At 50.3% G+C, this 17,659-nt stretch overlaps 1 protein-coding gene across 6 annotated transcripts in view; it reads right to left on the bottom strand.

Annotated features, from left to right (window-relative positions):
• Window positions 1–12,124, bottom strand: part of EPN2 (epsin 2) — an 81,479-nt gene extending 69,355 nt beyond the window's left edge. For 3 of the 6 annotated variants that reach the window (XM_028089573.2, XM_028089571.2, XM_088027940.1), the window contains exon 1: window positions 11,976–12,123. The gene's annotated coding sequence lies outside the window, so the exon portion shown is untranslated. Of the gene's footprint in view, window positions 1–10,021; window positions 10,107–11,975 lie in introns of those variants that run through there. The other 3 variants (XM_028089568.2, XM_028089574.2, XM_028089570.2) reach the window with 3 other exon arrangements.
• Window positions 12,125–17,659: the final 5,535 nt, after the last annotated feature.

Raw genomic sequence — 17,659 nt, 5'->3', positions numbered from 1 at the left:
CTATGTCTCTCTCTGTGTCAAATAAATAAAATCTTAAAAAAAAAAATCAAAATTAGGATGGCTGGTGGCCAGTCTTCTCTTAAAAACAAGTTTCCAAAGAGTCCGTATCTGCCTCTGCCAGTGATGTGTATCGAGGCACTTATCCATGAAGTCTGGGATTTGCTTTGAAAGTAATCGAAGAGCGGGGAGGGTGTAGATAGACCACGATTTGTAGATCTGTTCATCTGTTGATGGAGCTCCTACATGGGAGTTCACTGAACTGTATTTACGTAATTAAAATTCTCCATAATGGAAAGTCTTGCTTTGTTTTCAAGCAATTCCCAAATCTAATATACTGGATAATGCTCTGCAGAGGTAAAGACCAGATGCCCTTAGGCTGTCAAATTCTAAATTCTGGTGGCTCTACCTGGTGCTCTCCACCTGCGCCCCACAGTCTAGGGTCACAGGGGCAGGCCTGTCCACAAGAGACGACACAAAGGGGCTCAGAAAAGAACCGGAGCCCCAGGTCACACTGCCAGGCAGCAACACATGGAGTCGTCTGACCTAGTCCTTCATACTGCAAACCAATACATTATCTAGGCCTCCAACATGCCAGCCCAGAATTCAGCTATCAGCTAGGGGCAGGAAACCAGGAAATTGTTCACTGACATGCCTTTAACAGAGCTATGGGACCCCCGCCACTGCAGACAGAGCCCGCCTCCCAGATCCAAGGAAGGGAGGATGCTGCCAGGCTCTCACTAGATGCAATAGGTTAAAATTGCAATTGCCTATCCACGTGTTTCTCCTCCTCCTCCTTCCTCTTTGGGAACTAGATGAGGGGTGGGAAGTAAGGCAGGTATCCTTCCCTGTTGTATTCCCAGTAGCTAGCAAAGTGCATGGCCTGTAGTAGGTGTTTGACTAAACGTTTGTTGTGTGGTCCCGACTTTTGATGGATACCGCTCTAAAGGTGCATCATAAAGACTTGCTTCTCACAAATGCCAATGCAAGACATCAAATGGAAGGCACCAGAATGTACGAGGAGAAGACGAGAGACGAGGAGTTATGGTACAAACACTACCACCTAAAATAGCATCAGAGATGCTCTGGAACGTGAAGCCCGGGGTCAGAGAGAAGGGGGCACGGAGGGGAGGTGTGGGTATGCGCCAGGCACAGGAGGGCGTGAGACGAGCATCTAAAGCTCAGGCAAGGAGGAGGGCATCGAACAGGGAGGCTGGCGAGCTCTACCACCCTGCACCCGAGGCGCTGCTGTGCCTAACGCTATGTGAGGCCCTGGGCTCCAGAGCAGGGCCCAGGCAACGAAGGGAAATGAGGAGGCATCATGGGAGGGGTGGGGGCTGCGGAGAACTGGCGCCCGAAACCCCATCCAGAGACAGCGCCGACATTGGCGCTGACCCACTGTTGCCAGGCAACAGTGCAGGCCCCCAGCTGCCAAGCGTTCCGATTTGTCAATGAAGCTCCAAGTCCGCATTGCTCTATAAGATCTCCTGATTTTCAGGTTGGCGACTCTGGTAGCCAGAATTATGGCCTCCCAAAGATGTCCACATCCTAATCCCAGTTACACGGCAAAGGGGAATGAAGGTAGCAGATGGGATTAAGGTTTCTAATCAGCTGACCTCAAAATAGGGACAGGAGCCTGGATTATCCAGTGGGCCCAATGTACCGGCAAGGATCCTCAAAAGTGGAAGCGGGGGGCCGAGGAATCAGTGTCAGAGCGATGCGGTCTGAGGCTACTGCTGGCTTTGGAGACAAAAAGGGCACGGATCAAGGAACGTGGACAGCCTCTACAAGCTGGAAGAGCCCAGGAAACAGATCTTCTCCTGAGGCCTCCGAGAAGGAACACAGTCCTGGCTACACCATGACTGTAGTCCCCTGAGACCGGTGTTGGAAGTCTAACCTGGACGACTGTTTGAGGCCCCTGCATTTGTGATCATTTCTTACAGTAGCCATAGGAAACTAATACAACAACCAACTTTAATTTTTAAGAAAAAAGGAGGGGCGCCTGGGTGGCTCAGTCATTAAGCGTCCGCCTTCGACTCGGGTCATGATCCCAGGGTCCTGGGATCGAGCCCCACATCGGGCTCCCTGCTCCGCGGGAAGCCTGCTTCTCCCTCTCCCACTCCTCCTGCCTGTGTTCCCTCTCTCTCTGTCTCCCTGTCAAATAAATTTTTAAAAAATCTTAAAAAGAAAAGAAAAAAGGACAGTAGAGCCCAAACAAAACACATCTGTGGGCTAAATGGGGCCCGTGCACCACTTTTGTCTGGTCTACTCCAAGGAGAGTTGAGGGCTGGGCATCTCCCGGGTACTCAGCACAGAGCCTGGCCCAGGAGCTCTCTGACATGCATGCATCCCAGGGTTAACTACTAGGTCCCTTACCTTCACAACCCACTCATAGAATTCTCCAGGGATTTCTGGAGAAACAGAGCTGCTTGGGGCACCTAGCTGGCTCGGTGGGCAGAGCACACAACTCTTGCTCTCGGGATCATGAGTTCAAGCCCCATTTGGGCGTAAAGCTTACTCACCAAAAAAATAAAAAAATAAAAGCTGCTTGAGTGTAAGTGCAAGGATCTCCATTCCCAACGGACCTGTTAGCCACAGCACCACAGACGCAGAAAGACGCAGATGGGGCCGGACCTCACCCTAGGACCTGAGAAACTGGCCTACAGTAGAGGGTGGAAGGGGTGAGAACCCTTCTCAACTGTGCCTTCTGCAAACACAGAGAAGTGAAGGCTGTTCAGCTCCCTGGGGAAGCCTCCAGGCCCTCCCTGCCAGCCACCCACAGGGCACTCTCTTGCTCAGTGACTCCCCAGCACCGACAGCAATGAGATCACTTTGGGTTTTGTTTTTTTGTTTTTTTTTAACAGCAGAGGAACACTTTTCAAAGGAGCTCTTTTTAGTTTCCCACGTTCAGAGCGGAGCAGAGCTGCTCTGATCAGAAGCAAAGTGGAAGACCCAGAGCACTGCCCACTCAACCATCCAAAGGTTGTGTGAAAGCCACGTCCCGACTCACAGCGCGCTAAGCACTTGGCCAGTTCTGCTGCATATCCAGCCCTCCCTCCTCTACACCCGCCCTGCTCACCCAGAGCCCGAGCCTGCCCCTGCTCCTTCGGGCCTTGGCACAGTGCTGTTCTCTGGCCCCAAGGCCTCTCATCGGTGTCCCCCAGAGCTCCCACTTTTCCTTCAAGACTTTACCTACCCATCACCTCCCCTGAAGCCTTCTCTGACACCCAGATTCACTCTCGGTATCTGATACCACTTTTTCAACTTCTCCCTCCCCAGGCTGCCATTACTTCTCCCTCCGTCAGGAGCCACTCTCTGCAGATCATGAGCTACTTGAGGGCAGAAACCTATATCTCATCACCCATGCATTCCCAACCTAGAGGGCACACTACATATGTGCTCAATAAACACTGCAGATGGAATGAATTGGACTCTAATTTTTTTCTGACAATATCATAAATTATGATATGGTGATATGCATTAAATGCACCAGGTAAAACCTCCCTTCTGATCTTCGACTAATCAAGTGACTCAGGTACCCTAAATCCCAACTATCTTTAATAGAATTACTTTGAAGAAATGTAGCTTTAAGGTTTACAAGTAGTGTTTGCCGCAGTCATTACAATTAGAGGTGGAGGAAGGAATCTGGCTCCCACGCAGGCTTGACTTGACGGACCAGGTTTAAGAACCCGCTGTGCCTGCTCCATGGGCCTGGCTGCGGAAGGAGGATCAGCAAATGGGTGGGGCACCATCTTCTCTCCTGCCCTCACAGGGTTTACACTCTTGGCTACACCAGCCCCCTTTGGCAAAGGAGCTCAAAGGCAAACTTCAGCAGCCTGGGGGGTGGGGTCATCTCTCCCTGGCACAATTTCACCTTCTCTGCCGCCCCCTCCCCCTTTCCCCTAGCCAGTCCTCAGCTACTCCACAGGAGCTCAGGGCCCAGCACCCCATATCTCATCACTGCACAGGCTTCTGGCTCTCTTCTGCCTCCAATTTTCTCCCACCTTCTAATCCCTGACGCTCCCTGAGGCTCCCCTGAGCATACAGTTCATCTCGTCAGCCCACACAAACCACGAAAATCATCTGGGGCACTTCTAAAAAAGCTACTGGCTCTCCCTCCGTGGTCTGGGGTGGGGCCCCCTTACAGGCATTTTTAAAAAGCTTTCCAGGCCATGTGATCTGCAGGTGCAGCCAAGGATAAAAAGTGCAGGCTCCCAGGCTGTCCCATCCACACTTCCCAGCCAGCACCGAGGCCTCCAGGGTCCCTGCCTCTCCCCGAACAGACCCGGGCTCCAGGACCTCCCTTCATGCTGACACGTACCTTGTGCTGTCTCTGGAACTGGGACCTACCCAGTCTCACCAACCTACCCGGTCAGGCCCTGCCACAGGGCCCCTGCCCACACACTTGAGCTCCCTACCGCCACCACCACCAAATCCCAGGGCCCTGCCTCATCAGAGCCAACAGCCATCCGGCCGCCTTAATCTTCACTGTTCCCAGCGGGCATACAATGGGCAGAGCTGCTTCTGTGAATGTGGCGTGCCCCAGCCCACCCCAAGCTTTGCCCCCTGCTGTTCCCTCCACCTGAAATGCCTTCCATCTGTCTTCTGGACCTGGACCCTGTTCCCTGTCCTTTGGGGTCCACCTCAAATCCTGCCTTTCTCCCTGAGGTCTTCCCTGACCCTTCCAGATTTTTCTCCATTCTCGATGCCCTGACAAAGAATCAAAATCACAGCTCAGCAAACCACCAGCTTCTAATTGTCTCACAAATGTCTTCTCAATCGGTGGCAGGAAACATGGCATTTCATTTACACCCATCATTTTGATTTTGACTAGAGACCACATGCTGCGTATTTTCCAGGCCGATGCCGACCTCAAATGTTCTGCTCCAATGTCATGAAACTGTCCTTGATTTGATGCCCATACGTCTACATCAACTGGACTGCTTCTCATAAAGTGGTATCAAAATTCTTCCCCTTGTCATGTGTTTCCCAAATCTTTGGACCCAAAGTACAGTCATTATACCCCAGGACAGCAATGGATATCAAAGAGGCGCTCATGGAGAGCTTGCTTGCAAGTAAAAATGTGACTTTTCAGGCTGTCACCATTCCTCCACTGCCAAGACTTTCGAGGGGAGGGAGGTGGGGGAGAGGGGGCAGACTCTGAACAGCCAACCTCTAGCTCTCACGGTTTATTCACCTCAGCCTTAAAGAGTTTACAAAACAACAAATTTGAGTCCAAACCTCCAGGGGCTCCAGAGAGCACAGGGCAGGTACTGACACATAACTGTTTACCATTCCTTGGCTTGGGAGCTGCAGGCCATTTTCAAACCTTGGGAAAGTGATCACACCCCAACCTCCACATACACTGTTAAGACCAGAAAAAGCACCCAGTTGCTGTAAGTCATATGTTAACTGCCTGCTGAGGAAGGAGACACTTTATATTTTTATTTATAGAACTTTTTAAGACTATCACGTTCTTCTGTAGGAACTTGATCACGTTTTACCAAACAACATTAACCAGGAGATTTTTTTTAGTCCTTAATTCCCATGTGTCATGTTTACAGAGCCAATGTGCAGAGCTTCAGGATTACAGAGTACAAAAGAAATGAGCCCTTTCCTCAGAGCAATTTGGCCAATTATTTTAACACAGTTCTGCAAACACAAAAACCCTTACCAGCCCACACAGACTTCCTCCCAGCCAACCCAGCCCGGGTCCTCCCAGGTCCCCGCTGTACGCTACCAGGCAGATTGAGGTCTTTGAATTTCCTTCCATGGCCCCAGACAGGGAGGGGAGGGGTTGTCATAGAAATGGCTTCATGAGGCTCCAAAACCGACAGGTATGGGACTGGCTGGGGGCGCGGGAACAAGCCTGACCCCTCTGAGCCTCAGTCTGCTCATGTGTGTGTGAAATGCATTACCTCCCAGGGTTGTGGGGTACAGCAAGGCAATGGGAGCACCTGGCAGGGCTGCAGAGTGAGGTAGTGGAAATAATGTGGTTTTGAATCTGACACAGGTGGCAGCAAATCCCTGCTAGGGTAACTTACTGGCTGTGTGGCCTGAGGCAGGTGGCTGAATCCCTCTGAGCCTTAGTTTTTGCATATATGCAAAAAGCGAAATAGTGACCTTGAAGGATCATAATGAAAATTAAATTAAATACTGTGCCTAAAAGGAGTAGCATAGGGCCTGGCACACAGAAGACATTCAAAAACTGTCAGGGCATGCGCTCGAGCGCGCGCGCGCACACACACACACAGGTTTGGTTTTGATGGACAAGCTGATAATTACTATTGGTGGAAAACAATTTTCTCCCCCAAACTCTAAACACCAAAGAATATTAAAACAATCTGAACCGTTGGAGGGAGGAGGAGTGACTTCCATTAACACCAGTGGCCATCCCTAATGGCCCCGTGGGAGTGTGCCTGGTGCCCTGCCCTTTCTCAGCTGCATTTCTAAAAAGCCTTGACAGTGACCATCTTGTTGATGTGTGGGAATGATGAACTGGCTTTTCTAACGGAATCCTGGACTTACTGCCCCTCTGAAGGGCACTGACGTTCCTTTTCATGAAGGAACACACCCCGACTAACTCACATAGTGATGATGCCTGGGACCACAGTCCCGGTTCTGATCACATAAGAACAAAAGTGAAAACATCTCTTTGACAAACAAAACTCCCTTCCCAAGGGTCATGTCTTCATCTTCTGAGCAATTTGGGTACATTTCAGAGGCAGAAAAGTACTGCTGTGTTCGAGTGTCCCAGCATAGTCAGGCACCCCCTTCGTATTCGGTCCTCTGCGCCAGGGTCCCCAGATCTGGTTCCTGGGCCAGGAACATCAGTGGCACCTGGGAACTGGCTGAAAATGCACATTCTCAGGCTTCACCCCAGACCTACTGAATCAGACTCTCTGGGGGCAGGGCCCGGCAATGTGTCTGACAGGGCTGCTGGGTGATTCCAATGCACGCTTGGAGTGTGAGAAACACCGGTCTCTCCTGCAAGATGGTTACTATTAGCCCCACTTCAGAGATGAGGAAAATGTAGCTCGGTGATTAGAGTGCTCAAAGCCACCCAGCCTGGAGACCAATTTGTACCCACATCTGATTCCAAAGCTATTTCTCACATGGCCTTTGTAGCCAAATTGTCTGTACCATTTGGTGCCCTCAGCTACTGAGCCACCGGGATGTGATGATGACATGAGCTTCAGAAGGTTGGGAGTGAGAAGAAGGATGAAGCCTGCTCTCAGAAGTGATTAATTATAGATGCCTTTAAATCCACATCATGCATCAGCCCTAGACGGTCGGCCATCCCTCAGGACGAGCCTGCTTTTCCCTGTTCCATTTATCAGCAGGGTTGCCATGAAGAGAAGGGGGGGTGGGGGAGTCCCTTCATTTACAGCCCTCTGTGCACCCGCTGCCTAGCACTCCTTTGAATAGAAAGAGAAGTTACCTATTCTGTCTCCAGAGCACTTGAAAGTGCAGTCCTGACCTTACAGGAAGGCTTTTCGGTGCCCAGGCACAAAGGTTCCAGTACCTGGGGATGCTGGGAATGAGTCACCAGAAAGAATCCATCACGTGTACACGGAGCATTTTAACAATGTTGCGGGTCTGGTTCAAAGGAGGCAGGCCTTTTTTTTTTTTTTTTTTTTTTAATCTAACCCTAAATCTGGCGTCTACCAGTTCAAGTGGTTCATTAAACTCTTGACATTCAACCCGCAGTGCTTTCACAGATCCCAGGTTAGGAAAAAGAAATCTCATTCACCATTCCCAGCCTTCTACATAGACTTGTGTGGTGATTTTCAAGATTGCAAGTTTATCCTATAATTTAAATGAGTACACCTAACACTGAGGAGCTTTATACAGGAGCTGGTGGGGTAGGAAGCCAGGTTTGGGAATGATACAGACCTTGGTTTGACTTCTGGCTGTGCTAGCTCCTCACAGGTTACTTACCCTCTCCGGGCCCGCCGCGTTTTTCCACTGGCAGATGGGTGGGGTAATCCCATCTTGTACGGTTGATTGTTTCTTGTTTTGTTTTTTAAGTAGGCGGCACGCCCAGTGTGGAGGCCAACGTGGGGTTCGAACTCACGACCCTGAGATCAAGACCTGAGCTGAGATCAAGAACAGGACACTAAACGGGACGCCTGGGTGGCTCAGATGGTTAAGCATCTGCCTTCGGCTCAGGTCATGATCCCAGGGTCCCGGGATCGAGTCCCGCGTCAGGCTCCCTGCTTGGTGGGGAGCCTGCTTCTCCCTCTCCCTCTGCTGCTCCCCCTGCTTGTGCTCTCTCTCTCTGACAAATAAATAAATAAAAAATCTTTATTAAAACAAAACAAAACAAGACACTAAAGACCTGAGCTGAGTTCAAGAATAGGACACTTTGAACAGACAGCCCGTTTTTGTTTTCCTATGTTATACGTTGATGTGAAGACAAAATGAAATTACATTAAAAAAAAATAATAAAGTCTGCTGACACAACTTTGCTGCATTTCAAGACATAAAAAACTTAACCACATGACAGGAAAACAGATCTAGTCAAAAAGCCCATAGATGGGTTACACTGAATATACTCACTTAAGGGCCCCAACACTTATTTCACTCTATTTGTTTTTCTAAGTTTCTATTTTTAGACACCCTGAACAAGCTAAATCAGACCAAAGAAAATTCCATTGACAAAGTTATCAGAAGGCTTGTCAATTTTCAACAACTCAACAGATGGACATAAACAGTCATTTCACAATGCAGCTGACAAAAACAAAATGTGCTCTCTCCCACCCTCGACAATCTTAGTTACATCACCCCACAGCATTCGTCCGTTGTCAACCTGCAGTAGGCCTTGAAGCCAGTCTCCTCATCTCTGCGAGACTGTTTCTCAAATGAAGTAGCAGGTGTAAGAGTATTTTCGAATCCAACAAACCCGTTTGAATCCCAGCCCCATCACTTACTAGCTGTGTGACCTTGAGCACATGGCTTAAGCCTCTGGGTCTCAGTTTCCTCAACTGCAGAAGGGGGCTAATATGCCTGTGGCTGATGATACCCGTGTGTCACGTAACATGACATACCCGTACGACGTATGACTGCCGGGCAAACAGTAGTGGTTTTTGCAAGAGCAAGACAGAACAGTAGAGCCTGTGGTAAGGGATCAATAAAAGTTTGTTCCTCAGCCCCCAGGACGACTCATTCACATCCCAAAATTTTACTGAGCATCTCCCATGCGTCAGAGACTGAGGTGGCATCGAAGATGTCTCAGTGCCACAAGAGCCCCAGATACAGAGATCCTGTGATTAAGTGCTCCAAAAGACTGGGGGCAGTGAGGCTTGGAGAGAAGAGTCTGAGGGACCCAAACACTGGTGGAGTTGGCTGGCAAAGGCTTGAAAGAAGACGTTCATTTAAACTGGACACATGAATAGCAAGTTCAGCAGACAAATGGGGGACAGGGTTTGAACTAGAAAATTCTTCATATTCCCACCAACCTCAAGTTCCCCAAATGCAAGCCCTTTCAATTCAGCAAGGCTCAGGATCACCAGGTACTCATGCCACGAAATGCCAACCACCACAGTCATCCATGCCCCACCAATCCGACAGGAAGATTCTGGGGGACGGAAGGAACAACTGCCAAAAAGCCTTAAAAACTTTAATGCGCTTCCCAAGAGTATGAAAGGGACAATTCCATGCATGAAAATTTCTTGGCACTTTAGTCCACAAAGAACTGGAAGTTACCCTCTTCCGAATGAAATCTTTAAGGGAAAAAAAAAAAAAGCCCACTCTTTAAGTTCTGGAAGAGCCAAGCCATTAAAACAAGTCCTAAAAACCCTTTTAAACTAATAAACTACTTTTGTAGGGCTCTTACCAGAATCCCAACTCTTAGGAAATCCGCACGTTACCATGGAAGACAGTTACATTAACAGGCATCAATTATATTTCTACAAGGGCTTTTTTACAAGGGATGGGTCATTTTCAAGGCTGCAAACATAGGTCTCATCACTTGCAAGTTACATTTCCGCACACACTGGCCACCGTGTTTGACACAACACACCTTGCTGCGAGCGAGTTCTCCACCGAACTTCCCATCTGTCAAACTCAAGGTTCAAGGAGGTAGAAAGCTTGTGTAAACCAGGAGAGATCAGTACATCCCACAGGACCATCCAAACTTGCTCCTGGTCCAGGGCCCTGTGGGATACAATCCTGTATCGTGTCTTACCATAATTTGCACTTTACCCAACTCTTTACTAGCCAGTATCTATCTCCTTCAACGCTTACAGAAGAAAAGCCCAGTGGTAACAAGACCAAGCCCATATTTAAACTAAAGAAACTAGTAAGCTTTAAAAATATAAAAATAAAAATACAGACAGAGTAAAGAGCAGATCTTGGTGGCTTCCAACACCATCACTGATCTCAAATACAATCAATGGAACAAGAACGAGTCAGGGAAAAAAAACTGTTAAGTCCCCTCTGATGTTCATTTAAATACAGATGAAAAAACTTAATTATCAGTGCAAACTCAATCACTGCTGTGCAGGATTCAGTATATGATTTTGCCAGCACCTATCATCTGGTATCTAGAGCTACAAGATGTACATGTTTTCTGCCAAATCTTCATTATCTTACGTAATTGGGAGGAGGGGGAGTAATTAAAATTCACCTTTTTCAATCATTTTCACCTCCTGTTCCAACCTTTTCTTTCACAGGGCATTTTTCTGAGGTAGGAAGGAAGAACTCAACACTTCACATCTTTTCCTGCCCATTATCTTGTGTGAATGTTAAAAATAAAAGGGGGGAGGGGGTGTTATCCTGAAGATCTCTCTAAAAAAAAAATTCTAAAATGTGTGGAGCACCTCAGAGACCAAGCTTCTAGCTCTGTCAGTGACAGAGGATCACTGCATGACCTTGGGCAAATCACTGCATCTCTGGAACCTCAGTTTCCCCCATATGAGCCCCAATACGGTCAAACCCCATCCTCTCTTAAAAGCACAGAGTTCAGATGCGTCCCCAGGACAAAACAGTGAAGGGACCCCAGGCCGTGCCCCTGGACGGTGGAAGGGACTTTCACAGGCCCCTGCTGGGGCTTCTGGGGAGAGCAAGCTGCCCCCACCCTCCCCAACCCCCCCGCAAAGCCACTGGGCCAACTTCAGGTCGCAAACAAAAACCTGTTGGCACGGACTCCTCGAGGAAGGGCCAGCCTCTCCCAACGCGCTCTGCTCCGGGGAAGCCGCCCCACCGGCAGGGAGAGGAAGGGTCTCCTTGAAGAGGCCGGCCCCCACGCACCCATTCACCCACCCGGATTAGCCGAACGGGACCGCCGGGCGGGGTCTCTGCCATCCCACGCGGAACAAAAGGCATCTGGAGCCAGGCTCTGCCGCCCCCGTCCCCGCTGTGCTGTGGGGGTCGGGGGTGGGGAGGGAGAACCTGGTCCCTGGGGAGGGAAAAGGGCCCCGCTCCAGCACGAAGGAGAGGGGGCACGGGACGGGATCCTGGACAGAGAGGACCCCTCCCCCGATTCCTGGAGGAAACAGGGGCTCGGCAGTGCACGGGGGCGGGAGGGAGATCGGGCTCGGCTCCGGAGGAAAGGGGCGCCTGGCCCGAGGAGGGGAGGAAAGTGCTCTGGGAGGTGGGGCGGGGTTGTTCCAAGCTGAAAGGTAAAGGATGAGGGCCTGGAGGGGGCTCCTGGATCTGGGGTGGGAGTAAGACGAGCCCCTGACTCCGAGGATGTAAAAGGAAGAGCTCCCCGATAGGGAAATGGGGGGGTCCTTGCAGCGGAAAGAGGGATCCTGATGGGGAGGGGGCCATGCTCCAACCCGTGGGGCGGGGCCTGGTTGGAAAGAAAGGGGTCCCACCTGAGGTGGGGACCCAGCTGGGGCAGCTGGGGTGCATGCTCTGGGGGGCTGGCTGGAGGGGAGCGGCGCCGTGAGGGCGTCCGCGCCCTGGGGAGGGGAGGGTCCGCGCCCCGGGATCCCGCTCCCGCCCCCCGATGCTCGTGGGCCCCGGCTCACCTCCGCTCCTCCGAGCCTGTCCGGGTGCGCGGCTGCGGCCGCGGGTAGCGCTGGGGAGGCGGGAGCGACCGGAGCCTGCGGAGCCGCCGCCGCCGCCGCCGCCGCCGCCGCCGCCGCAGCCACAGCGTCTAGCTCCGTTTGACACCCACACACCAGCCAACATGGCGGCCGGGAGGGGGCGCGCCGGCTGCGTGCGCGCGCCCGCCGGCCCCGCCCCTCCACCCCGCCGAGGCCCCGCCCCCGCGTCGAGGCCCCGCCCCCGCAACCTCCCCCCACATACCCTCGACCCCAAACACAGCGCTCCGCACTCCAGCGGCGCCCCACGACCTACTCCGGAATCCCTCAAGCATCCCCCCAAACTCCACACACACGCATCTCGACGACCCCCCAACCACCCGCAAACCCTGGCAAATTCATACCCGAACCCACGCACTCGGCAGCCTTCACTCAGATCCCCCCCAAAAAAACCCACCCCATACTCTACGCGCATCTCGCCACCCTCAGGCACGCGCACAGAGCCCTCCATCAGCGCTGAAACCCTGTTCTTAACCTTGCAGTATGCACTTGAAAACATTATTCCAAAAGGGGCTTCTCTCAGGAAGTAGAGCCTGGAAGGGGCCAGCGGCTACCGGGGCGCTGGTCACCTTCGGTTTCTTGAGCTGAGTGCCATTGTCACAAGTGTGTTCACTTTGTGAAAATTCGCTGATGTACACTTTAGATGTAGGCACTTTTCCGTATGTGTGTTAATACTTCAATAAAACACACTCAAAAATTATTCTGAGAAGGGATGCATCGGCTTTGCTAGATTGCCAGAGGGATCCTTACACTAAAAATGTGGAGCCCTTGGCTCACCCGTCATCCTCACATGAGGAATTTACAGACTCACCACTTCACACAGCCTGAAACTCACAAGAGCAACAGCAACTGCCCCTTCCGCCTGGTTCATCCAGTGCCCAAGAGGCACCTGCTATGTGCCAGGCTCTGTGCAAGGCTCAAAAGGAGTCGAAGACAAAGCTGGACAAGAGGTAGACCTTGGAGATGTTCCTGGGACCTCACAGCTGACTAACCTACTCCAGACAGGGTCGGGTCAGCAGAAACCCCTCATAGCAGAGTCTGGGGTATGGTTCAGGGCTCGCTGGGTTGGCAGACAGCACCATCTCTGTTGCCTGTGTTCCAAGGAGGCCCAGGTGACATCAACACTCTGCCAAGCTCTGGTTTCAGGGAAGATGTGTCTATGAGTCCCATTCTGCCCTCACTTACTAAGAGACCTTAGACAAGTCATTGCACTTCTCTGAGCCTTATATTCCTCCTCCCTATGAAGAAGAAGCCTGGTGGATGAAGATCTCCCTTCTGTTCTTGCAAGCTGGGATCTAGACTTCCCTTCTCAGGGACAAATATAAGAGCGAAAGGAAAGGGGAGAACAGAGAGAGAAACAGAGGGAAGGGGAGGAAAGAAAGGAGAGGGAGGGGAAGGAGAGGGAGGGGAGGAGAGAGAGACTAACACATTTGTAAAGCCACCCGGCCATTTTTCCTCTATAAAGTCCAGAGCTGGTAGTTCCAGATGCTAGAAACTCCTCCCCATGGTTTGCAACCCCCTCCCACTGCTCAATGTCCCTTCTCCACCAGGAGAGTGACTTAGCCTTATGGCAGGAACCTGAGCTCCCTGTTTTGAACTTGGCTGGCCCCTCTCCTGGAGAAGGCTCTCAACCGGTCTAACATTCCCTGTAAACTGCAACTCACTCTTTGCTGGGCCTTCTAGAAGAGGAGAACTTTGCATGAAATCATGACCCCTGTCCTCAGAGTTTGCAACTTCAGATGAGTTATGCCCACGCACCATGGGTGCCCGGTGCAGGCTCGAGTGCTTTACCTAGGTAGTGCTGCCCAATAGTTCTTCCTGCAATGATAGAAATATTCTCTAGCTGTACCATCCACATGCGAGCCCTTGGGATGTGGCTAGTGTGATCCAAGGAGCTGAATTTTTAAGACCTTACTTAACTTTAATTAATGAATTTAAATAGCCACACGGGGCTAGATGCTACCACACCGAACAGCGGCTGGCCTAAACCTCACCACGGCCCCACAAGGTGAGCAGTCTTATTGTCCACATCTTACAGATGAGAATTTGAGGTTTGGAGAGATGCCAGGGCTTGGTCATGCAGGCCAGTTTTTCTGTGTATAGAGCCCATTGCCTTCCCCACCCAGCTAGCAAGTCTGCGTAGCCACAGAGATAAAATGCAAACTTTGGAAAGAGATCTGGATACAGATAAAGAGACAGTGAGGGGGTGCCTGGCTGGCTCAGTTAGAGGAGCAATGCAACGCTTGATCTCGGGGTTGTGAGTTCGAGCCCCACGTTGGGTGTAGAGATTACATACATACATACATAAATAAATAAATAGATTAAAAGAGAGAGAGAGAGAGAGAGAGAGATGATGAGCTTAAGTACAGCTCAGGTAGGAAACTGGAGAGCAGGAGATTGAGCCAGGCTGGGGAGTGGAGGAGGGCCCCCTGACGCCAAAAGACCACCACCCAAGTGCAAGGTCAGAGGGGACATTCCTGCATTCCTCCAAGTCCCTTCTCCTTCCGCGCTGCATGGAGCTGTGAAACATCTTACCACCTTTCATGGAACCTCTCTGAATTCACCCTCACAATGAGCCCTTAAGGTCAGCAGTCTTATTCCTCTTTTACAGATGAGGAAACGGAGGCAGCCGACAGCCGTGCTGGGATCCAAACCCAGGTTCTGGTCCAGAGCGTGGAAGCACAGGGCTGGAGCAGACACCTCCATCTGCCCTCCCCGGTGTAGCCGGGGCGCAGGGGTGCACAAGCACCTGTCTCCGGGGGTCCCGCTGCGGACAAAATCCAAAGGCAGAGAGACAAGTGGAGGGGTAAAACAAGAAAGGAATTGACGTCAGTGAGGCCAAACCCAGAAGAAGGTTGACTAGCTTCTCAGAGACTATCTCCAAAGTGCTGAAAATACTTCCAGGTTTACGCGGGAAAATGTGGGACAAAGGTCTTTAGTCCCCGCAGGTGGGCAGTAAAGATCCGTCCATCATTGTCTTGGAGTGGATCGCCTGCGGGTGGGGTCCTGCTGGCTCAGGGCAGTTGCTGATTGCTTAACTGGGTAGTTAGTTCGGTTCCCAGCACCAGATGATTTCCCCACAGGGTCTTTTACCAGAGGGAAGAGATAAACTGGAAAGAACTTAATCAATTGGAACATTTGAGGTCAAAATGGATGTAAAGCCCTCTTTCACTAGGATTTGAAGGTTGGTTCCAGATGCATAGTGGGGCAGTGACTGGGGCTGGTCAGAGCAGTGTTTCAGGAAGCATCAAGATGGTCGCATCGAGATGGCCGTGCAGGCCAAGGGATATCTTGGGTTAGGGAAGGAGGGCATGTTGAGTGAAAATAATTAATGCAGGATAGTCGGGGGCAGGGAGGAAAAAGGCAGGCACGACAAGAGCCCTTCCCTGTCCTGCCCACCCTAAGAGGAAACCACCTTTGAAAGGATTTTACACCACCCTGGAAGGAACCCTCCACCCTTTCCCCTGTGATAGGTAGATGACAAAAACCTGATTGGACGACAGGAGCAGGGAGGGTTAATCAGATTAAAACAGGCCATCAACAAGCCCAAAACTTCGGTGGCAACCCTCTCAGGTCCCCTCCCTCTTTGGGAGATTTGTACTTTTGCTCAGTAACTATGGATCAATAAACTTTGCTTTCATCTGGACTACCTCTTCATTCTTTGAAGTGGCATGACCAAGAACGCGGGCACTAAAGGAAAAGAAATCCTGTAACAGAATCACTAGTGAAGGTGCAGAAGGAGGTCCCAGGGATCTTCACTGAAGGTGATTCAAAACCCTTCGGCCAGCAGAAAGAGCCCTGCCTTGGGAATCCAGAAACACCTAACTTCTTATGCACTGATTCGCTGCTTGAGCTTGGCCATGTCACTGTTCCCCCGAGGCCTCAGTTTCCTGATCTGTGAAGTGGGAATCATCCTTCCCACCTAATGGGATTGCACTTTGGTGCAGAATGAAAAAGCAGAGGAGGAAATGCTTTGGAAACTGTAAAAAGCCTGTCAAAAAGAAAAACCCAGACTCCAGATGGCATTTATTTGGGCAAGGCCAAGTCACCAAGCCAGGGGTTAATATCAAACCTAATTGCAGTCTCATCCTCCAGAAATGTAAGTCTTATTCATATATATCTATGAATATATAAATCATATATATACGATTTAAAGTAATCTTTGTGCCCCGTGTGGGGCTCAAACTCAACCCCGACTGAGCCAGCCAGGTACCCCAGAAATGTAAGTCTTAACCTATCAATCGGGAATTTTCTGAGTTGCACCAATGAGGTCATCTGTCACATGGTCCCTCCACCCCGCCCCCCAAAGGAAGATGGAGTAATCTGCATAGTAAGACCCCCCAGTCTTTCCCCCTAAGGAAAGGTGGTCTCGCCTGAAGCAATCCTTTCTTTTGTTTGTAACTTTCTTGCCCCACCCTCCTTCCTAGGAAAACCTTCTATTTTGTACACCTCCTCTGGAGCATCCCTCTACTTTCTAGATGGGGTGCTGCTCAATTCATGAATCATTTAATAAAGTCCATTAGATCTTCAAAATGTCCTCGGTTGAATTTTGTTTTTTAACCAGCTCTAGATGGGTGTTAGCAGTAGTTCTTATTAAAATGTGGAGATGAAGTTACTGCCCCTCTACGGGCTGGAAGTCTAAAAGGGCAGAGAGGAATCATGAACAGGAGCAGAAACTGAAACACCACATAGAAAATCACAAGAGAAAGGGCTGTGAGAGCTCACAGGGAGAAAATTTCCTTTAGCTCCTGGGGAGGGAGTAATCAGGGCAGACTTCCTGGAAGTGGAGATACTGGAGTTAGGAAACAGCAATAATAATAACAACAAAGCAGTGAGCACTATGCAAATGTTTTGTATAGATCATCTCACTTCCTCTTAATAACAACCTTGAGTTTGAGACCATCTTTGTCCCCATTTTATGGATGAGATTCAATTTGTCCATGATCACAATGCTAAAAGGCAACACTACTAGAAGGCTCTCCTGATTCCAAAGCTAACCTCTTGAGAGGAATTTGAATAGGCTGAGGGGAGAGACTGGCCCTACTATCCAGCTCCAGAGGTGGGTGTATAACAAAGGCTGAGCCAATCAGATCATCCCTCCTTGGCCATAGCGATTGGTTTAGAAATGGGCACATGACTCAAAACAGGCCAATAAGACTCAAGCCCAGGATTTTTGGAGAAACCACTGAAAGACAGGAAGCTTCTCTTCCCATTAGGTTGCTGAGCTAGTGGGATGTAAGGCTGGAGCGGCTCCACACTAGGAGATTTCAGCCTGAGAATGAAAGTAACACAGAGATGAGAGAAAAGATAGATTTCTACTGACATTATTTGAGCACCTTGAACCAGCCATACCTGAAGCTTTTACTCTGGACTTTTTAGCACACAAGCCAATGCATCAGTTGGAGCTATTTTGATAGAAAACCAAATTCAAAGTGGCTTAAATAATAATTGAAATCAATTAGCTCATTTAACTAAAATCTCCAGAGCCAGAGCTTCAGGTGCAGTATGATCAAGGTTCTGGCTCCATTTCTTTCACATATGGCATATGCCCCCTAGGCATGTCATTATTTTCCTTGGGTGGTGTCTTGACTGGCTCTAAATTGGCTGTA

Source organism: Eumetopias jubatus, unplaced genomic scaffold, assembly GCF_037043125.1.
Source record: "Eumetopias jubatus isolate StellerSeaLion01/CBP00866 unplaced genomic scaffold, mEumJub1_p1.0 scaffold_10, whole genome shotgun sequence".
Taxonomy (NCBI): domain Eukaryota; kingdom Metazoa; phylum Chordata; class Mammalia; order Carnivora; family Otariidae; genus Eumetopias; species Eumetopias jubatus.
This window is presented reverse-complemented; position numbering and strand designations above follow the sequence as displayed.